This window comes from Patagioenas fasciata, chromosome Z, assembly GCF_037038585.1.
Source record: "Patagioenas fasciata isolate bPatFas1 chromosome Z, bPatFas1.hap1, whole genome shotgun sequence".
NCBI lineage: Eukaryota > Metazoa > Chordata > Aves > Columbiformes > Columbidae > Patagioenas > Patagioenas fasciata.
Window position 1 is genome coordinate 45,636,049 of NC_092560.1, and position 24,241 is coordinate 45,660,289.

Below are 24,241 nucleotides of genomic sequence, written 5' to 3' on the forward strand. Positions count from 1 at the left end.
CAGATTCTGCAGAGATACAAAAAGAGAAGAGGGCACAGCTAGGCAAAATATATTTGTTCTTCAACCAGATTTATTTTACTGCCAGACTTTATACTATAAGACTTCCTTTTGTCTCAATTTTTCCATGGAAGACAATTAAGAATTTGGAAGGCATGGGTGTTGGAGAATGGCTTGGAAATGGGGGACGTGGGTCTGCGGAGCAGTTGTACGAGCAGAGCCTATTCTGAAGGCCTTAGCATAAGCAGCAAGACTAGGCCGGAGTGGGAACCGCTGACTGTTTCAGTAAAATCAGCAAGGCCACTGAGACCTTGGCAGAGTTTCACAAAGAGCTTCCAAGAGCACAAGAATGTAGAATAAGCATAGCTAGCAGCTGCAAGTAGGAGGACCATGCAAATGTGACTGTTAGAGCTTAAGCCAATCAGTAGGTGACAGGTATGCATAATTATTGTGAACTGTATAAGTATATGCTTTTCAGGCTAATAAATCTAACTATGCTTTGTCACTCATATTGAGTCAACCTGCATGTTCCTCTGCCACTCAAAAGTGGTGCCCGAATGGGGAGCTGAAGTTTCCACTCGGAGCAGCAGATGCAGAAAAGCACCAGTTAGCAGCGAACCGGGGGGCTAAGATTGACCGAATGCTGTTCGATGCGGTGTGTCGTTCTGAAAGCCTGGACCGTCCAAAAGGGGTCTGCCGTCTGCAGGGGCTACTGGAAAGGCTGCAACACAGAAAAGCACCAGTTAGCAGCGAACCGGGGGGCGAAAGCCTGGACCGTCCAAAAGGTGTCCGCCGTCTGTGGGGGTTATTGGAAAGGCTGCCACAAGGTTAACGAAGATAATAAGGATTACAAGGATTACAAAGATAACGAGGATAACGGGAAAGATTGAAGCGCCGGTCAGCGACATGGATTTTGAGGTAGCCCTAAATTTATTTCAGCGCTTTTTACAAAAGCGGGGTGTAGATTGTATCAAGCAGTTATCGGGGTTAGTTACGTTAGGAAGAGTGAAGTTATGGAGCGAAACGTGTTTTCTGAAGAACAGGCCGTGGTTGGGCCCCTCCTGCGTGTTCTCTCTGTGGGGGGACTTGAATGGGAAGAAAGTAACATTCGTAGACTGCTAATTTGGGAGAAACCGAGAAGGCTTTTAAAGGTTAACTTTGGGATGATAAAGGGCAGAAATTATGGAATAAAGTCAGCAATGAAGGTGATAAAGAAGCTAAATCATTAGTAATTACATGGAAGCTTATAAAAGATTTTAAGGCTAAACGGTCTGCTGCTGCTGGAGTTTTTGCTTCGTTGCGACCTGATAAGAATCCTGAGAGTCACTGTGAGGTTTACCCAGTTCATGTCTTTGATACCCTCCCTATTCCATCCCCTGCTGTGCTCTCAGCACCCCCGATAGCTCAGCAGTCCGGGGTGGGGGGAGGAAAAATGCTGAGCGGCTGGCCTCCTGTACCATTGCCCAACCCTGGTGAGAACAGCAAGTCCAGAGGACTGGAGTCAGACAACTTGCCCAAGGAACCTGTGAAAGCTGAGAACGCTAAGGTCGTAAACAAGCGTACTGTCAGTCCTTTTAACAATTTGTATCTGCCTTTAGCATCTTTTAACCCTCTAACTTCCATGAGAGAGCAGAAGGAGTCGCCGGATAAGAACTGGGCAAAAGAACTGTGTGAAAGATTAGATAACTATTAGTGAGTGAATGCAACAGTCAGCAATATCAAGCTATGAGAGAGGTGCCTGAAACCAACAAGGCGGCCAAATCGTTTGCAACTATTAATCAGGGTCCCAATGAGAATTACATGCAATTTATTGACCATCTTCAAGAGACCATCAATAAGCAGGTTGAAAACTTAGAAGTTAAGGAAGCACTGGTGTTGAAATTAGCAGTAGAGGATGCTAATGTTTGCTATCAACGTGTTATCTGAGGGTTTTACAGTACATGTACAGTACAGTACGTGCTTCTGTGTATTGCCCCTTTGAAAATCAAGCAGCTTGTCAGGAATGTGAGTTAGTTGTTTCACTGGTTGTTGTTAGAATTGTTTCTTTGTGGTATAAGTACACCGTAAAACTTTCTCCCCGCTTTTCCCACTCGTGCTGCAAGCATCCCTGTGCTTCCGCCCCTCTCCCTCCCTCTTCTCATGGTTTTTACTTGCAAGATGGGGTGAGGAATTATTGTTTTCAGTTGTGTTCCTAAAAAATCAGTATTGGGAGGTGTTTTAAAACATAGGAAAGCACTCGGACAAGAAATCATTAAATCATTTCAGTCAGTTTCACAGGCGGGGCGAATTGAACTTCAACAAGCTGAGAGAGAATTGACTGACAACACACAGGTCAGAAAACTTGTTAAAGTCTGCAAGATGCTTTCCTTATTAACCTGTTTTCTTTGTGGGTATCTGTTTAAGTATGTTGCAATTTTGGTAGGTCTTTGTTATATGATACGATAAGTTCACAGTCTGTTAAATCATGAGAATCCGTTGACTCAAAAAGTGCGTTTTGTGATATTACAGAAGATCATGAGTAATTTAGCTCTTACTGTGTGAATGTGATGGTAAAATTTTTGTGTGTAGTAGTAAAAGCCTTGCCTGGTCCAGCTTGCTGCGGCAGCGGGGGGGCGGGTGCTGATTGGGCTCCAGTGCACACTGACCTGTTTTGTCAGGCAGACCTGGCGGTACCTCTGCCTGGCTGAGCAGTAGGCAGTTCAAAGGTGCAATGCAAAAATTGAGAGATTGTCTTAAATTAGTGTAAATGTGATCTATCTGCATATTTGAACTTGGTATTTGGTTTTCATATCTGAGCTCAGTATTTTAATTTGCATATTTCTATTTGGTACCAAAAGAATTTTGTTTGGGGAGATATTTACAAAATAGGAACCGGTTCCACTGCTAAAATTCCACCTTGCTCCCCCTTAGGAAGCATCCTTGCGCATTAGAGTAATTGCTTATATTGTTAGCTAGTAATTTTGAGACCAGAAAAGAATTTGAATTCTTAAATCTGCTTTGGGAAAAAACAAAACAAAACAAAACAAAACAACAAACCTGGTTGCCTGCTGCTAAGCGGAGAAAAGGGGGGCTTTACTCCCCCCACTCTTTTTTTTCTGGAGTATTGTCATCCATCCTTGTTGTGGCACTTCTCGGCTTTGTATCAGGGGTTGTTGGTGTTGTTTATTTTTGCTTCTGTCTTGTTTCCTAGGTTTCGACACATTCCTATAGCTTGGGTTAAGATTTGTTAAGTACATTGTAAGCTCAAATAACGTTTTCTGAGAATTTTGTTTAGTTACATGTCCCACAAGAAGCTGCTTGGATGGTGCAGATCTGCTTGTGTAGGTGAGAAATCTCCAAGGAAATTTCGAATGCTCTATTTCCACTAGTGTTAACAACCAATGTTTCGATAAAGCAAATACTACACTGATAGATCTGAAACAGAACTTCAATCCGGTAAGGGAAATCAATATCCAATAAATATGACAGCCAAAATGGAGTTAGAAACTTTGAAGAACAAATTTATGACAACCTTACAGGCTGACTACATTTGATTCAGTTCAGTTCAGTTTTAAGCTAAAAATATCAAAGCGGTTTTCTGATATGTTAAAAAAAAAAAAAAAAAAAAAGATGAAGCATGCAGGAAGTCAATGAGAAAATGAATAAGCACAGCAACACATTATCATCTAAAAGACTATCTACATGTCTTGTTCTAATGCAATTTTCTTATTACAGCAGAAGCTACAGGTATATTGGCCACAATTTACTCCATATTAAGTAAATGAAATATTTCTCTTAATCTGAGATGCTACTTCACACTCTTGTAACTGTTTCCAATGTGTAAAAGCTCTTGCATGCACTCCCCAGTTAAAACAAGCAAGCAATCAAACAAACAAACCAAAAACCTAAAACCAATACCCAAAAACTGAACCAAAAAACAAAAGAATGAAGAACAGAGGAAGGAAACATATAAAATCCACAAAAAAACCCCAGCAGTTCACACCCGTGCATACTCATAAAAGATGGGTACATACATCTCTTGTGAATCAAATTGAGGCTGTGTAGACTACAGGTATACTAAAAAAGCTGTAAACAAAAATAAATAAATAACCATAACTTAAGAGGAGCCTGTTGGAATGATGTAACATTTAGTTTTCTGCAACATTTTGATTTATAATCTCAATGCGAGCATAAACAACATCTTAATGACAATCACAATTTGTCTTAGATTAGTGGGACTTACTAGTATCCGTTGAAAACCTAGTGCTACAGAATGATTCAAAATGTTCAGTCGAGGAGTTTTAGCTCAGAAAAAGAAAAAAAAGTTTTTTAAGTCTTGGGAAATTAATCTAATAATACTCATAGGAAGGGGAAGCAGTCATTTTGAAGGCACAGAATGGTAACACTGGAAAACAGGTACGTACTGAAACTAGATATGAGTCTGTAAAATTATTACAGATAGAAATGTAATAAAAGGTAATAAAAGATTCATGCCACTTAAGCAAAATGAGATAATAACTGTATTTAACTGAAAAGAGAAATGTTTTTCTCTCTTTGCCATGGGTAATGTCAACTAACATCTAAGGAAGTTCCCTCCATGAGCCCTGGTTGGCTTTCTCAAGGACTGCTTTGTCATCTTCAGGGGGGTTTTTCCCTTTCTTAATTGGAGTTTGTCCTGCATGAATTTTTATTTTAACAAAAAAGTATTTCCTCAGACCACATCACCTCCTGTCTGACTTCTGTGAATATCCCTTCTTTGATACTGCCAAGCGTAAACTTTCCGTCAATGTTTAAGAAAAATGAGACTTCATTTCCTGAGCCTGTCACTCTTTTCAGTGGCTTCTGCATTTTTATGACCCTAAAGTAAATAATCTCCTCCTTGCCTCCAAAGCCTGTCTCAACTCTGCTGTATTAATCTACTGATATGTCTTAAATCGTGGTCCTCACTACAAATGCCAAGATCACTATTTCCCGCCACAGTCACAAGTTCTACAGTCATTCTTAAGCAAATGGCTGTTCTTTCCTGACATACTACTGTAGGGCTCTTCTCACCCGACTGTTCAATTTCCAGTTCACTCACGAAACTGAGAAGGACAAAATGTGTTAAGAAGTGAAGCTGAGTTTTATTTGTCAGTTTATATAACATGACTTTAGAACATAAATTGTACAGTAAATGGGCTTTCAGTCCATAATTTCTTTCAGTTTATAATATATTTGAAGCATTAACTATGCCATTTGGCCTTTTTATCTTGTGTTTCATTGTGCATAATGCAAACAAACAAACAAACAAAAAAAACCCACCAAAACCAACCAAACAAAGAAACCCCAAACCAAACCAACAAAAACCCCAAAGAAAACACCAAAAAATCAATAACAAAATATGAAATGAAAACTAAAAGTAAGAGATGAAAACTGGATGTATACATATGGAGCACTTATTACCGGTATGCAAAAGAGTAGTTATGGTCTGGAACCTTGGGTAGTACTTTTAATAGCTTCCGCTATGATAAAATGTCAGACTTCAAGGCTACCTCTGTGATATGTGCAACTAATAACTAAGAAAGAAACATGACAACAGCTCACAATTCCAAAAGGGATTTAACTGGTAGGTAAGAGAAGAAATACTTACATTAGTTTAGAGCGTATCACTCCTGAGTAATGAGATGAGATTAACAAAGGCAAAAGCTCAAGCTGAATTCCAAGTAAAAGCTTCCTGACAGTGAGATCTATTAAGCCATGGAACAACTTTCCTCAGGATATTTAAAAGAGACTAAACTATACATCTGTTGGGATAACACATTGATAAATATACAGAAGGAAGCAATTTCACCTTGGAAGAGTGAAGAATTAGTCAAGGTCTGATAAATATTTGTGTCGTATGAATCTGTGAGTTTGAATAGAACTGGCAAAAGCAAACACACTTTCTTAATTATCAGAAAGACCTGCAGTGGCATAGCTTTGGTAATTTTGTACACCATTTCTCTGTATGAAGACTGTTGATTTATACTAAACATGAAATTAAGTGGCTCAGTAGTAAATAGCCCACTCTGCTCCAGTCTGGAATGCCCTTTTTCATGATCCAGGCATAAAATGATCCCTTAGAATCAAGTATTACCTCCTTCACACTACTCTCTCCACCTCATGACCATATCCAAAGTACAGAATCTGTAATTAAATTTAATGTAAGTTTTGCTGATGATAAGTGATGAAGGAGAGAAAACAGAACTAATAGGGAAGGCATTCTACAACTACAAATGTGTAGACATTTTTATAAGATCACTTTTCTGCTTATAACTAGCTTGAAACCTGCAGGAGTATGACATGTAAATGGCAGAATTGTGTACTATGTTTAGGATGAAAGAAACTGTACAAATATAAATTGTTGTCATCTGGCTGACCAACTTGCATTTCATGACTTGACTCTTGGACTTTTGGGAGTTATTTGCTGTTCTCAGAGTTGTAGAATGAACAAAGTAAACAATATCATGTGTACAAATTAACAGGGTCAAGGATAAGGAGACATTCTGGCACATCACTTCAGAGCAGGCTGGTGTTGTACAGACTTTCCTACAGAAGACAGTAATGGTAGATAATTTACTAATATAATTTTAAAAATATTAAAATTATGTTTAAAATATTATAAATATCATTGATTAGTCATTCATTTTATATTTTCTATTTTATGGATAAGGAAAACTGAAAAAGTATGCAGAAGGACCTCATTCGAAGCTACAGCTGCAAGTGAAAGTATATTATGGTGTCAGTTCCTGTATCATATTTTATTGCTTGGCCTGTTAAGTTGTAAAATTGGAAGATGCTGCTGAAATAATTCAATCAGATAAAGTTAGGTAATATTGAAGAAAATCCTTTTCATTTTTATTGATCCATAAATATTGGAGTGTAAATGTATGAACTACTTCTCAGAAAATGTGGAGATGTTAGTGCCATAATTCTGAGTAGGAAAAAAAGAAAATATGAATTATATATTAGCAGATGAACTTAAAGTCACCTGACCACAATTCAAGGTTATAAAATCAGATTCTATTAATACTTCCTTTATCCTTATTGGAAACAAATATTTCTACTCTCTTAGGATCTCATATCCTATCACAGGTATGAAAGGAAGTCTGGGGAAGAGTGAGCAACACCAAAACAGATATTGCATAAATATTTATTTCTTCTCTCCCTGAAAATAGAAAGGTGATATATGTATCTCTTCTATTCCCACAGTAGTTTTAGCTCTGCATCACTATTTATTTTGTATTATAGTAAATTATATACACGCTTAAGACATATAAAATTGAGTTAGGATATTGAGGCTTCTTTTCTTAGTCTCTGTTTTGAAATGTCTTTTATGTTATTTCCATCTTGCTTCTTCTACAGTCTGTGTTTTTAGAAAATTTACTTTTGTTCCTTGGTTTGTTTCCATAGTCTTTTCTCTTTCATCCTCTGTAACTGTTGCTGTGTTACTATGGATCAAAAAGTTTTAATGCTGTTAATGTGCTCACAACTCTCCTCTTTGTCAGTCTATATCTATATTGACTTTTGTCTGTCCCTTTTATCCTTTAACCAATGATACTAGCTATTACCAATTATGTAGCTATGCAGCTTTAGTTATGTTCTTCTCTTTACCTTTAGTGCTTGTTCTTTTGCACTTTTTTTTTTTTTTTTTTGGTGGTGCATGTGTATGTGATTGGTTCTTTCCTTGTTTTGCTTTTTTGTCGTTGTTGTTGGGTTTTTTTTTGGTTGGCTGAATTTTTTTCCCTACTTTGTTTTATTCCAGTTTGAAATATGGAATATTAAAAAAAGTAAAACTTCAGCAACAAAACTGAAAAACTTAATTATCCTTGGAGCATAAACTGGATCCCAGAGCTCTTGTGTCTCTTTAAGAATTCAGATGCTGTAGGCAGTGCCTGGTTTCTGAGTCCATTAGTTTTGTTTTGATATTGCAGAGTGACTGTGAATTATTTTCTTTTCCTTAATTTTATCTGATACTTTTTCTTGGGCTGTGAGTTGAACCCCTCAAGGCTTAGTTTTCCTACCCTAGGTTTCTGAATATGCAGATGAGTTTTCTCACATTATTCCATAGGTGTAAGCATCTGCAAAATGCAGCTTTTTAAGAGGCTCTGTTTCAGGAGGACAAATATGTCGCTCAGAAGAGGACTCAGAGTCTGGAATCTTAAAATCATAGAATCATAGAATGTCCTGAGTTGGAAGGAACCCACAAGGATCACCAAGTCCAACTCCTGTCCCTGCATTTGACAACCGCCCAGTTCACACTATGTGTTTGAGGGTGTTGTCTAGTCTCTTAATACTGCCAGACTTGGAGCCATGACTGCCTTCCTAGGCAGCTGGTTCTAGGGCTTCACTACCCTCTGGATGAAGAACCTTTTTGTAACGCCCAACCTAAACCTCCCCTGGCACACTTTCCTGCCATTCCCTCGGGTTCTGTCATTAGCCAGAAGAAGAAAAGAGCTATGCCTTCAGCATCCCTCATGGTGCCTCTGGCTGCATGAACTGATATAGCCGCTCAGACTGCGCTTGGGAGGGAAGATCACAGGATCACACAGAATCATAGAATGTTAGGGATTGGAAGGGACCTCAAAAGATTATCTAGTCCAATTCCCCTGCCAGAGCAGGAACACCTAGATGAGGCTACACAGGAATGTATCCAGGCAGGTTTTGAATGTCTCCAGAGAAGGAGACTCCACAACCTCCCTGGGCAGCCTGTTCCAGTGTTCTGTTATACTCACTGAGAAGTTTCTTCTCAAATTTAAGTGGAACCTCCTGTGTTCCAGTTTGGACCCATTATCCCTTGTGCTACCATTGATTGTCACCAAGAAGACCTCCATCCTTGTGACACTCACCCTTTATATATTTGTAAACATTAATAAATTCACCCCTCAGTCTCCTCTTCTCCAAGCTAAAGAGACCCAGCTCCCTTAGCCTTTCCTCATAAAGGAGATGCTCCACTTCCTTAATCATCTTTGTTGCCCTGCGCTGGACTCTCTCCAGCAGTTCCCTGTCCTTCTTGAACTGAGGGGCCCAGAACTGGACACAATATTCTAGATGGGGTCTCACCAGAGCAGAGTAGAACCTCTCTCAACCTACTAACTACCCACCTTCTGATACACCCCAGGATGCCATTGGCCTTCCTGGCCACAAGGGCGCAGTGTTGGCTCATGGACATCCTGTTGTCCACCAGGACCCCCAGGTCCCTTTCCCCTACACTGCTCTCTAATAGGTCACTCCCCAACTTATGCTGGAACCTGGGGCTGTTCCTACCCAGATGCGATATGCTAGACTTTGTTATATTTCACTAAATTTTTCCCTGCTCAACTCAGCCTGTCCAGGTCTTGCTGGATGGGAGCATCTGTCCAGGTCCTGGGCTGCAGATTGTGCCTGAGTTTCTGCTCAGGGACTGACGACAGCAGCAAGCTTACCTGTGGGCAATGTGCCCAAGTGAAGGAGCTGCTCAGCCTGGTGACAGAGGAAGTGTCCAGACTGAGTACATCAGGGAGTCAGAAAAGGAGACTGACTGGTTGAATCACAGTCTACCATCCCTGAGGCAGGAGCAGAAGCCAACCACAGCACCAGATACAGAGGACCCCTATCACCTTGCCACAAGGCTGAAAGGGGGTACCCAGAAGATGGGGGATAATGGAAACGGGTTACCACTTGGGGCAACAGGTGAACACACCCTTAGCCTGCCCCACCTTCACAGGTGCCTGTGTACAACAGGTATGAACCCCTGGAATTGGATGGGCAAGCAGCTGATGCTGCTGATGAAGACTACTTGATAAGCATGGCCACCTTAATAACAGGGACATAAACTAAACTGAGATGTTTAATGCTTTCTTCACCTTGGTCTTCAATACTGGTGATTGACTTGGGAGAACATATAACCCTGGGTTAGAAAACCATGGCTGCATGAACCATAAGCTCCCAATCAACCTGGAAATTCTATGGGGTTTGCTACTCCCGCTAGATCCCTAAACGTCGATGGAGCCTGGTGGTATTCATCCAAAGGTGCTTAAAGAGCTGGCTGATGTCATAGCGGGACCTCTCTCTGTGATTTTTCAACTGTCCTGGGAATCTGGAGAGGTCCTGGCTGACTGGAAACTGGCAAACATTGTCCCAATCTTCAAGAAGGGGAACAGGGATGACCCTGGAAACTACAGGCCTGTCAACCTCACTTCTGTTCTTGGCAAAATCATGGAAAAGATTGTTCTGGAAGTTATTAAAAAACATCTGAATGACAATGCAGTCAGTGGTCCCAGCCAGCACGGGTTCATGAGGGGAAAGTCCTGCTTAACAAAATTTATTTCTTTCTGTGACAAGGTTACCCACCTAGTTGACCAAGGGAAGCCTGTCAATGTGATCTTTTCAGATTTCAGTAAAACCTTTGGTATTGTCTCTCACAATATCCCCCTGGACAATATGTCTAGCATACAGCTGAACAAACACACAATACCGTGAGTGAGCAATTGGCTGATGGGTTGAGCTCAAAGAGTTCTATTAAATGGGGTTATGTCAGGCAGGCAACCTGTCACAAGCAGGTTCCCACAGGGATCCATCTTAGAGCCAGCAGTCTTCAGTGTCTATAAATGACTTGGACTCAGGACTTGAGGGAATACTTAGCAAGTTTACTGATGACACAAAGCTTGAAGGAGCTGCTGACATTCTTGAGGGCAGAGAGACCCTGCAGAGGGATCTGGACAAACTGGAGAACTGGGCAATCAACCACTGCATGAGGTTCAACCAAGGTGAGTGCTGGCTTTTGCACCTCGTCAACACTGCTGTTAACGTTTCAGTGTAAGAAACCAGTAGTCTGTTTCACTATTCATTCAGGACTTGAAGAAATGATCAATATTTTTAGATCAATTAAAATGTTGAACAACACAAGCAGGGAGTCAACATTACAGTAGTATTCTAGTAAAGTTTTTATGTTTGTTATTCTATCCTTTAAAAAATTCTTTGCAGTTCATGTTTTAAAATCAGGCAATAGTGCCTCAGTGTTAAATCCACAACAGGGAGGGAATGCTTTGAAATCAAGGAACTAATTAGTCATCTCAGATAATATTCCTTCCACATTGCTTAAGCTTTAGACATTTTCAGAGAATGTATTGAAGCTTGACTTTGTACTTTTGACTCTCAAATCAGAACATATGGTCACTGAATTCCTATCCACACTGTGCAGAGACGTGAAAGCTTAAAATGATCTTACTGCCAATATGAGTCTTGTAAAATAAGAATAGCTGTGCATCATAACTGTTCGATACTTGAGACTATAATCAAATAAATTAAAACACCAAACAATGCAAGTAGGCAGTCAATATTAAGGTAGCATTTCTACAATATATTTGCGTTTGTTACCCTCCCCTGTCTAAAATGACTCAGTGTTTTATGATTTAAAGCCAGCTAGACAATTTGCAATAGAGTTTGTGCCTGCATAGTTATATTTGCAAAACTCTATCCTCCTTAGATTGGCTTTTCATAGTCTATTCCTCAAATCTTGCCCCCTCTTCGCTTTTCTATATTGTACTCTACCACACTTATTGATGACAACATGTTGATATATAGCTCAGAAAGCTGGATTTACATGTCTTGACTACAGTCTGCATACTAATGCATCTATAGAGAATTGTATTACTGCTCAATGAAACACATTATTAACTAGATAAATGAATATGCAGAAATTTAGATGAAAAAGGAAATGTTACATTTCACTTGTTTCTTGTTTGTTTGTTTCACTTACATTATATGCAATCACTATTCTTCCCTACTAATCTCTACTCTGACTTAAAGTTTCTTTGGGCTTTAAACATCTGGACTCCTTATACTTTATTATTTTGTATCTGTTAGAATTGTCTATTTTCCAGTCAGAATACTATAGAAGAGTCAGCCATATAGAAGAAGATAATTCTGACAAAGCCTGAAAATTTGATAATTCCCTCACTTTCTTTAATACAGAAGCAGGAAATAATCTTAAGGATTATTCACATCTTTTAAATGATATCATCAAATGACAGATACATTCACTTCAACATTTTGGCAAAACTGGAGATTAGCTTTAGACATTTCAAAAAGCTTTAACACTACAATCTCAAATGTAAACTGCAGCTCACGTTTGATTGAAACCTGTTAGAAATGTTGGTTTTCTTTAGTTTTCTCTCTGTCTGCAGTTGCAGCCTATTTTTACCCATCGTTGTTTCTTCTAGCCTTCAGACTCTGTAAGGTTGTCTGTTAGAATACATAGTTTTGTCTTGTAGAGAAAAAATATTATATTAAGATTCTGAAGTGCTATAAGATGCTACAACATGCAAACAGCATCATTTTGTAGCACTCCATCATTGGTACAGTAGATTTACAGTAAGATCTCAGCACTTTTAATTAAAAACAAACCAGAGAATCATCTTAGGGTAAATAATTATTTTTGTCCTCCTAATTTTACTTAGTGAGGAAGAAATACTTCTTATTGGTCAATGTCTCTCAGCATACATTCAATTATGCTGCATCTTGAGAAAGGATGAAATAATAAAGCAGGCTTCCTGATGACATTCATGGCTTTGTAATTCATAGCTATGCTATGCTTCTGATTTCTTCCCTGGATTTGTATTTGAATTGGAAAAGAATTTAACAAGAGGGAGAAGGGTGGAGAAAGAGAACAGGAATTATACCTGCCTAGTTCTCAGCTGTGCCAAGTCTGCTACGGTTTGGTTTCCTGAAGAATGTGCTACTGAAATAAGACATAAATATAACAGCATTTGATTTTGAGTCATTTTACTGTAGTTTATGCCTGCAGGCAGAAAATTGACTTTTTCCTGCCTTTAAAATTTCTTCCATGACTGAATACCTCTACGGTCTGGACACCTCTCAGTACTTGAGGAGTAACATATACCATGCAAATTGCCTTACACTTTTTCTCTTTAAAATAAAAGTAGGGCTACTCGCTAATGAGAAAGCAGGAGGAAGCTGCAGCAACTGTTTGGAGATGAAATTCCAGACAGTAGCTGAACAGGGATGGGAAAATGCATAGAAATTCAGATATGCACATAGGATAAAACAGTAGAGATGTGGTCATGTGACATGAGGTCATGGTTTTATTAGCCCAGTATTCACTCTTCAAAAGTCACATGAAAGAGGCAGAAAAGAGAATCACTTTTGACTGCAGTCTAAAAATATGGAAGAAGGGCTAAAAACTTTGTGAAGCTGAATAGGGCTTTTACATTTGGATTAGATAAAAGAAGAAAACAGACAATCAAATAGATAACTGCAGATAAAACTGACTGAAACCTATGCTTAGGACAATTTCATACAACTTTTTGAGTGGATAGTGGATTAATTTGATAATTTGGATTTTTTTTTTTTCCCAAGATACAAATTTCGCCTATTGCATATGTCTAAGAGTAAGAGTATAAATATGTAAAACTTGGTGCAGGACAAAACTATTTATTTTTCCAAAAGATGAAAATAAAATGTTTATGAAAGCTTCCACAGATAGACAGAAGAAGAGGGATATTTGTTTGTTGGTAGAACAGGGGAGGACATGGAATTACTTTAGCAACAAGTATAAATCAAGACTTGGAGGAACTAATTTTTAGATTACTTTCAATTCCATTAAATCTTTGATATTTTTAATGAGGCTGACACCAAAGCTGTCTGCTATATTGTGCTTGTGAAGTGGACAATTCTGCATTGGCATTATCAACTCCATTCACACACTATCACACAACTTTGGGAGAAAACTGCTTTCATTTGATGCCATAAACTTAAAAGACCTGATAACCTTTAGACCCTCAATGTGATCACAGAATCATAGAATCATAGCATAGTTTGGGTTGGGAGGGACCTTAAAGACCATCTAGTTCCAACCACCCTGAGCTCCATCCAATCTGGCCTTGAACAATTCCAGGGATGGGGTATCCATAACTTCTTTGGGTAACCTGTTCCACTGCCTCACCACCCTCATCATAAAAGTTTCTTCTTTACATCTCATCTGAATTGATCCTCTTTTAGTTTAAAATCATTTGCCACTGTCAAGTCACTACAGGCTTTGGTAAAAAAAGTCTTTCTCCATCTTTCTTTTAAATCCCCTTAATATATCCAAAGGCTGCAATGAGGTCTCCCAGGAGCCTTCTCTTCCTCAGGCTGAACAATCACAAATCTTTTAGCCAGTCCTCATAGGAGAGGTGTTCCATCCCTCTGATGCTTTTCATAACCCTTCCCTGGCCTCGCTCCAGTAGGTCCATGTTGTTGTGCTGGGGGGTCTAGAGCTAGCTGTAGTATTCCAGGTTAGGTCTCATGGGAGTGAAGTAGAGGGGGAAAACCACCTCCCTCGACCTGCTGGCTGTACATCTTTTTATGTAGACCAGGATATGATTGAATTTCTGAACTGCAAACACATATTGATGGTGCATGTCCAATTTTGCATAGACCAGTATCCCCAAGATCTTCTTCTCAGGGCTTTTCTCAATCATTTATTTCTCCACTCTTTAGTGATACAGTAGATTGCACTTACCTAGGTGCAGGACCTTGTACTTTTCCTTGTTGAACCTCATGGTGTTGGGGTCCAGTTCGGAAAGCCCTAGGGTGGGGCAAACCCCAAGCTGGAGAGATTCTTTAATATTGCCTGGAGTGAGATTAAGGCACAAGCAAGGTCACATGCCACTTAACTAGAGAAACTTATTGAACACTTGTGAAAAAGATAGTGATGGGACAGGGAGAAAAAGGCAGGAAAGTGGGAAATTTAGCAAGTAGTATGGACAGGCTTGCAAGATGAAGTTTACCACTATGGATCCAATTGGCTTCTCTGACAGGTGTAGCAGCGTATTTCAGGAAGGATGCTAGTCTGTTGCGCATGAGGTGGTCGGCCATTACTTCCCCGAAAGGTATACACGTGGTGCCGTTTGACGGTGGTAGACTCCAGGTTGCTCACATGTGCTGCGTGGTCATGTGGCCTTTCATAACACATTGAGGTGTATTCTGGGATGTGGTTTCCCCTCGCAACAGCATGTACTGCCTGGTTCACAACTTTGCACATGCCCTCTGTCCTGACATGCCAGCTTGGTGTAGTACCATGCATGCTCTGACCGTGGTACTTGATTTGCTTGTGGCCAGGCAAGTCTCCTGTTGCTTGTAGCCAGGCAGGTCCCCCGCAAGGCAGATCCCCTATTGCTTGTAGCTAGGCAGGTTTCCTTGGGCTTGTAGCTGGGGAGGCTTCTGGGGATTAACATCATCATTCGTGGTAGAGACAGGAGCAAACACACTTAACTGAAAATATGACCCCTGGCAATCAGGTTCACATGGGCCCACTCCTCAAGTCTGTCAAGGTATCTCTGAATGGCATCCTATCTCTCAGGCATGTCCACTTCACCAAGCAATTAGGTATCAGCTGCAAACTTACTGAGGCTGCACTCAATCCCACTGTCTCTCTCACTGATGAAGCTATTATATAATATTGGTCCCAGTACAGACCCTTGAGGGACACCACTCACTACTGGTTTCCACTTGAACACTGAGCCATTGACTGTAACTCTTTGGACAAGGCCAACCAGCTAATTCCTGATCCTTCTAACAGTCCATCCACTGAACCCGTATCTCTCCAGTTTAGAAGCAAGAATACGGTGGGGACTGTATTAAGGATCTTACAGAAGTATAGGGAGCACTTCCACTGATGTAGGCACTCCATTGGAGAAGGCCTCTAGATAGGCCTATCATGATTTTCCCCTTTTGAAGCCACATTGACTATCTCTAGCTGCACACATGTTTTCCATATACTTCAACATAACTTCCAGGAGGGTCTGTTTCATGATCTGACCGGGCACCGAGGTGTGGCTGACCCATCAGTAGTTCACAGGGTCCTCTTAACTACCCTTTTAAAAAACTAGTGTGATATTCGCTTTTCTTCAGTCATTGGGGACTTTGCCTGACTGCCATGACTTTTCACAAATAAGCCGGAGAGCAGCTTCGAAAATACATCTGCAAGTTCCCTCAGGACCCTGAGTTTCATACTTTTAGACCCCATGGACTTGTGTATGTTCAGATGATTCACTTTGTCTCAGATCTGTGCTTCTCTTATGGTGGGAGGGACTTTGTTCTCCCAATCTCTACCTTGAGGTTTAGGGAGCTGAGAGATATGGGAAGAGTGATTGCCAATGAAAAATGAGGCAAAAAAACTTGTTGAGAACCTCAACCTTCTCCAATTTGGTTGTCACATGTTCTCGTTTTTATTTACTAGGGGTATACACTTTCTTTTATCTTCTTTTTCTGACCCACATAACTGCAGAAATGCTTCTGATTATTCTTCACATGCCTTGCCAAATTCAGCACCCACAGTTCCTTAGCTTTCCTGATTCCATCCTACACATTTCAACAGTGTCTCTATATTATTCCCAGGATGCATCTGCCTGGTTCAACTGCAAATACACTTCCTTCTAATACCTTAGGTTGGCCAGGAGCTTCATATTCAGCCTTCTGCTGTCCTTGACTGATTCCTTACACATGGTAACTGAGAGCTCTTCTACTTTTAATAGAAGCTATTTTGTAACACAGGCATGATTATTCTTGGCATATTTGTTTTCAGCATGTTTGGAACTTAATATTTGCATTGTTCTTCAGAGTGCAGCACACTTACTGTTTTCTGTGTGTGAAGATCAGCTCATAAATCCCAAGCAGTTTATGAAATCATTTGGTTGATCTTTGATTTTGCTTGCTCATCTAGGATTACTTCTCCAAATGTCATTACTATGATATATTGGTAGATACCACACCACTTCACATTCCCTTTGCTGCAAATACGGAAAGGTAAGAGTAGGTTTGTATGCTGAAAATACAGATGAATGCCTTTTTCTTGTTTCAATTAATAGGAATATTGTATTTACTGGGATATTAAAAGACCAACACTTCTGGTATGTTCTGAGAAAAGAAAGAATATCTATTATAAGAATACAAGTAAATACTCTACTGGGAGGCCTAAAAGGATAGCATGTTATTATGAAGTCTGAACACATAAATTTGAAGTAAATGTTTATCAGAGATGAAGACCAAGTCTGAGTGTTTAAGAAGCAGAAGTGTCTTGCTTTCTTTCCTGCCAAATGTCACCTTAGTGACGTATTTCATTTATTGTAATTGTCACTGCTGCTTTCTGGTTTACTTCAGCATTCATAAGACTGCAAAAGATGGAAAAACAATGAAAAAAAGACTATACAATAATTTAGCTACTTCATAAATTTAGTAGAGCAAATTCTGTCCACAAGCATGGATGAATTTCAACTGATATCAGTAAGGTTTACTTCTAGCAGCTATGAACAGAGAAACCACCTGTCTAATAACATAACAGAATTATTTAATAATGCAGTGCATTTCTTGTTTTTCACAAACACTTCCAAAATTGAAAGACACAGCTGAAAGCTCTTTAAAGAAAATAAATTTCAACCACCATATGAACTAACCTTAATAGATCCACAAAAAAACGGTAAGTGGAATAGATTGCTTATCATCATAAATGTGTACAAATGCGTGCAAACACATTTTGAGATAATTTTTCATTAAGGACACACAATTAAGTGACTACTTTTCTCAATAAAGCTTTAAGACTTAGACATTTCTTCTCTTGTATGCTGTCCATGAAGAACTTACCAGTGTAGGGAATAGGAAAGAGAAATAAAAAGGAAGTAATATCCATTTCTCTAGGAAAAAAATAAAATTGAGTAGAAATGATTTGCTTTTTAAAAAAAAAAAAATTATGAGAATGATCAAGACTACCAATTACAAAAACGATGAAAAGTCCACTGAAGGCAGTATCTCAGAAGTCTTGCCATTTTTCTAGTGACCTGAAAGCAATACATTAATATAGGCAATCTACTTATCTTTAGTTGTTTCTCTTTTGAAATAACTCTTTAAAAAATTGAAGTAACAGTTTCCTACTTTAAGTGCACATGAACTTGATGTATAAAAATGAACATGAACATGATGTATAAAAATATGGCAACATAGGCATATAGGCTCTATGGATATGAGAGCTACAAAAATACTTTTATATAATAAAGTGGACAAGCAACATAAATCCTTCCCTCCCCCATCCTCCTTTTACACAATTTAAACCTTATCCATATATTAGCACTTTGCCACAATAATTACAAATAGACAGATGAATTCTTTATCACATGCTTACCTAACAGTGACAGAATGAATGTCTTAAAATAATAGAGCTACTCAGAAATGTCAGAGTACTAGAAAACATGTAGCAACAAATGGTTATTAAACTGTCAACATCACAAGAAAACCTCAAAGGTGACTGTATTTCACTTAACTTTCTAATTAGCAGCACCATCACTATCATTTTAATTAAAAAGCAATATTAACCAGTGTAAATAATGGAAAATGTTTACTGCACCAATTGAACCTCTGATAAGTTATTATTTTCAAATTCATTTACCTACAAAAAGAATGGAAACATTACTTCCAAAGTAATTAAGAGGTTAAAGACCCTGTGCACATCAAACAACATGAATATATTGTGAAGTCAGGAAAGAGTAAGACCATTAATAATAAATTTATGCTTTTAGATTAGGTCCACTTTCATATTACTACATGTCTGGTTTGGAAGTGTAAGCTCATTCGGAAGCAGGATATTAGGACTGAGGTACTTGTAAACTAGAAAAAAAAGAAAAAAGAAAAAATCAGAATACTTAAATTTTAATTTTTTATTTCACAAGTCTTTTCAAGACTATAATATGTCATAGGAAAATGAGGATTATTCCAGGTCTGATCCGCTCCTGTGAAAAATGCTGCAAAGAGGTAATATGCCAAAATGGGAGGATCTAGAGAATTGGCTCTGCTGATCCAAAAGCTCTTGCAAGTTACTGCCAGTATGAGTTCTCTAGTGGAAGCTGAACATCTGTCTAGTAGGAAGAAGATCTTACATTCATTTTTATTTTAAGCCATTCAAAATGAATAAAACCAAGCTGTTGTTATTAAAACGAAAAAATGGATCCAAGTAACAGTGATTTTCCTTCATAAATTCATACGGGTTTAAAGGAACTCCCAATGCCAAAATATGGATAGCCAGACAGACAGAAGGATGGATATTTTTTTGAAAGCTTTAGCTCAGAAATATCTTCCAGAATGCTACGATTAAATTTTGTTTCAAAATTTTAGTTTTTTACCACATTTCTTCAATTATTTCAGTACTGTTTTGTAGCTTGACAGCAACTGCACACAATACTATGGAAGTTTCAACAGTTGAAAGAGTTGAGGAGGAAATTAAGCTTTTGTTCATCTAATTAGAATGCTTGTTTTCAGTATTTTACCAGATGTTACTGTAACAACCCTACTTACCCCATCAATACACGTGCCGAGCTGATACTGATTATAAAATAACTCAAAAACTATTCTGCACATGTATGAAAATACCCATAAATTAACAGTCAAATTAAATGGGGACAATTAATTTTAAAAATAGTGAAATTAATCCCAACATTATTTGATCTACATAGCCTTCTACAATGGAGTAACTACATCAGTGAACTGAGAATGAGCTACGGTTGTCATCTATTTGGACTTCTGTTTACAGCCTTTGACACAGCCTTTGACACAGTTCCCCAAAACATCCTCCTCTCTAGATTGAAGAGATATGGCTTTGATGGGTGAACTGTTCAATAGGTGAGGAATTGACTGGATGGTTGCATCCAGAGGGGAGTGGTCAATGCCTTAATGTCCGTATGGACATTGGTAACAAGTGGTGTCCTGAAGGGGTCCGTATGGTGACTAGTGCTGTTTAATATCTTAATTAATGACATAGGCAGTGAGATCAAGTGCACCTTCAGCAAGTTTGCAGATGATGCCAAAGAGAGCGGTGAGGCTGACATGCCAGATGAACAGGAATGCCATCCAGAGGGACTTAGACAAGCTAAAGAATTGGGCCTATGCGAACCTCTCAAGAAGGCCAGGTGCAAGGTCCTGCACCTTGGTCAGGGCAGCCTTCAGTGTCACTACAATCTGAAGGGTATGAGAACTGTCCTGCCGAGAAAGACTTGGGAGTACTGGTGGATGAAAAAATGGATATGAGTTGGCAATGTGCACTTGCAGACCAGAAGGCCACTCATTTCTTGGGCTGCATCAAAAGGAGCATGGCCAGCAACTTGAAGGAGGTGGTTTTGTCCATCTGTTCTTGTGAGACCCCACCTGGAATACTGCATCCAGCTCTGGAGCCCCCAACACAGGAAAGACGTGGACCTGTTGGAGAGGAGGCCACAAAAATGACCAGAGGGCTGGAACAGCTCTCTTATTAGGAAAGTCTGAGATACTTGTGCTTGTTGAGCCTGGAGAAGAGAAGGCTCCAGGAAGAATTCATTGTGGCCTTTCATTACTTAGAAGTGACTTATAAGAAAGATGGGGACATACTTCTTAACAGGACAACAGAACAAGGGGCAACAGTTTTAAACTAGATGAAGGGATGTTCAGGCTAGACATGAGCAAGAAGTTTTTTGCAATGAGGGTGGTAAAATACTTGAAGAGGTTGCCCAGAGAGGTAGTAAATGCTCCATTCCTGGAGACAAATATTCAAGGTCATGGTGGATGAGGCTCTAAACAACCTAATTGGAGGGGGCTTGGACTGGTTGACCTTTAAAGGTCCCTTGCAACCCAAACTAGTCCATGTTTCTATGATTTGCACTTAACTGTTACACCTATAGATATGTAATAGATCACAGTGCAAACATCTAAACCTAGTGTAACTCAGTAGCATTTATGGTTATTACAATGGGTAATACAGAACTGCAAGCATGTGGGTGAGTGGACTCTGTGTTGCAGTAAACAGACTAAGAAAGCATAAATCAGAAAGTCAGAGAGAACAGTTAGGCAATTTTCTTTTTGTTTGGCATATGTTAGGTGTCTTTTTCCATTATAGTTTGAGTCTTTTTAGATGTTTTGTAGTGAAATTTCTTTGGAAATTATCTGAACACAACACTGAACTTTATGTCTCAACAGTTTTCTGTGCCTTTCTAGTCAAGGTTCCTTTGTATATTATTTGAAGAAGGTGTACTGCCACTATCTCTTTTTGTAATGTTGAAGCAATGTTCTTTGTGAATACTGTCTTTCTTTACTTCTGTCAAGAACTCACCATGTCAGGATCCCAGCAGATATAAAACAAATGAATGACAGCTACCAGATAAAAGTTTATTAACAAAGCACTGTTTTAGAAAAACAAAGTTTTGTATTTTTCTAATGCTCTCCTCAAAGTTTATTTCTTTCTCTGTCTTCTTCCCTCCTCTGGAAATACGTTATTCTTCCTATGGAGTTGATATCTTTTTTATTTAAAAGTCATATTTAGGTTTTAAATAATTTTAAATTTTATTTCTACAGCCAAAGTATTGGAAAATCAGTGTCATCTTTGTAGGTCGTTTTAAGGGAAAGATAATTAGTAATCGACTAAAACCACTTATGAAGTAAATGAGCATCGGGGAAGTTATTTTTGTCTGTTGACTTAAGTTTCATAATAATGTCACAAAGCCACTTAACTCTCTGTATTAAACAACATCAGAAAGATTGTCAAAAATTGTAACAGAAAGAAGAATATCAATAAGTTTTCAAGTCCCAGTCGATATGTAGCTTGCGTAGGAAGCTGTCAATCATACAAAGTGACAATATTAGTTAACATTTTTTTCCCTACACTGCTGTAAATTGTTAGATAACATTGCTGATGGTCTGATTCAGAACTTCTCAAAATGTTTTTCTTCTCTGAAGTTGTAGCAGCAGTTTCTAAATTCTGATTATTTTATACAAGTTCTGAGTTACATGATAGACTCTTAATCATACTAGATTGTCCTTTCTTTTGAATCTCATTGCAATATAGGAGTCCAGAGTTGATTTTGGCCCTTGAAATTACAAGGTACTTTGAAGAAAATGCTTACCTGTGAAGATTCAACACTTTTCATACAGTACTCACGATTCCTCAACCATACAGAATCACAGAATCACAGTATGTTTGGGATTGGAAGGGACCTCAAAAGATCATCTAGCCCAATCCCCCCACTGAAACAGGAACACCTAGATGAGATTACACAGGAAGGCATCCAGGCAGGTTTTGAATGTCTCCAGAGAAGGAGACTCCACAACCTCCCTGGGCAGCCTGTTTCAGTGTTCTGTCACCCTCACTGAGAAGAAGTTTCTTCTCAAATTTAAGTGGAACCTTCTGTGTTCCAGTTTGGACCCATTGCCCCTTGTCCTACAACTGGTTGTCACCGAGAAGAGCCTGGCTTCATCCTTGTGACACTCACCCTTTACATATTTACAAACACCCCTCAGTCTCCTCCGAACTAAAGAGACCCAGCTCCCTCAGCCTTTCCTCATAAAGGAGATGCTCCACTCCCTTAATCATCTTTGTGGCTCTGTGCTAGACTCTCTCAAGCAGTTACCTGTCCTTCTTGAACTGAGGGGCCCAGAACTGGATACAATATTCCAGATGCAGTCTCACCTGGGCAGACTAGAGGGAAAGGAGAACCTCTCTTGAATCACTAACCACTCGCCTTTTAATACACCCCAGGATGCCATTGGCCTTCTTGGCCACAAGGGCACAGTGTTGGCTCATGGTCATCCTGCTGTCCACCAGGACCCCTAGGTCCCTTCCCCCTACACTGCTCTTTAACAGGTTGTTCCCCAACTTATACTGGAACCTGGGGTTGTTCCTGCTCAGATGCAATACTTGCACTTGCCCTTGTTATATTTCATTACATTTTCCCCCACCAAATTCTCCAGCCTGTTGAGGCCTTGCTGGATGGCAGCACAGCCTTCTGGCATGTCAGCACTCCTTCCAGTTTGGTGTCATCGGTAAACCTGCTGACAGTGCACTCTATTCCCTCATCCAAGTCGTTGATGATTATATTGAATAGTACTGGTACTTAAACATAGTTGATGTTAATATTTCCAAAGTATCTGTTTGATAGTTCCAATTAGGCAAAAAATCATCATAATTTATTCTTTATGATGCATACAGAAGCAATGGTCTGCAAGGTCTCCTAAATGCGCATACAAAAAAGAGGAGCTGGTACTCTTCCCACCCTCTAGTTCTCTCCCAATCTCTAACTGCTTCCATCTTAGAGAATACACAGCCTAAGATGACTTATCTGTCCTTTGCAGCACGCATGAGATTTCTGTTCCTTGAACTTGCCTAAGTTTTCCCAGAAACTTTTTTCACAGCATTCTTTGGCAGGAATTATTTGGCACCATGCAGAGATGCTTTTGTGTTCTTCATGGTTTCACTTCTGTTTTTGCTAGCTTCATGTGATATATGTACTGTAATATTTTTGTATGTTGTGATAGTTTTTTTATTTCTAAGGAATGATTAATTAAAATGATTAATGGATGGAGAAGCAGACTCACCACAGTCTGCCGAGGACCCCTGCACTAGAAACAGATCATAGCACTAATAAAGACAGACTTCATCAGCAACATAGTTGTTCACACCCTAGATCCTAGTGAATTAAAACCTCTTTGGCGGTACTCATTTAGTTATAATTAAACTTTGATTGAATACAGCCCAAGTCCTTTGGGAATTTTTCCATTTACTTTAATTGATCCTCAGTATAGTTCTGTACAGTAACAGATGAATTTCATTGTTTCTGGTGACTCATCCACCTTTAGTCAAACTTTAACTCTGCAAAGCAGTTGTCAGACTGAAAAAAGAACATAGCCATAATACTATACTACCAAGACTCAGTTTATGAAGAACACAGAACTGGAGAGACTACAGCAGTGGCAACTGTTAGAGTATTTAGAGCACTTGGTATGCATATCTAGAGTGCCTGTGACTGTGATCTACTGGCCAGACCTTAAGGTTTTATCTTCCTAAGGACATTTAGAGCTTTGATATCAGACTACAGTAGGACTTATTGATAAGTATTTTGTTCATAACTGTAAAAACACTGGTGGTTCTTAACAATGTACATCTTCTGTAAGAAGAGGATATCTGAAAAGTATCTGCATTTGAATTGGCTCTAGATACCTCCAATCTGTCACTATTCTTAAGGAAAAAGCAGGCCAAACAGAATATCTACCCACAGGCAAAAAAATTATATCTTTTGTATGTGCTCACCTTCCTGTCATGGTATAATTTCTTTTATTGCACAGGTATGAGAGCTTGAGCATACTGATTTTGTTTGATTCTAGTGATGTGGCCTTGTACTGATGATAAAAGACATAGAATTATCCTGCTTTATCTTTTTCCTGAATTGCTGACATAATTTTCAACAGCCATGTGAGATAT

General features: G+C 39.1%; 1 long non-coding RNA gene across 1 annotated transcript in view; it reads left to right on the forward strand.

Moving 5' to 3' along the window:
- Positions 1 to 506: 506 nt before the first annotated feature.
- The window catches only part of LOC139826518 (uncharacterized), a 77,197-nt gene continuing 53,462 nt past the window's right edge, over positions 507 to 24,241 (forward strand). Inside the window, exon 1 of the long non-coding RNA XR_011736632.1 lies at positions 507 to 915. This is a non-coding gene — a long non-coding RNA (uncharacterized lncRNA). The remainder of the gene's footprint in view (positions 916 to 24,241) is intronic.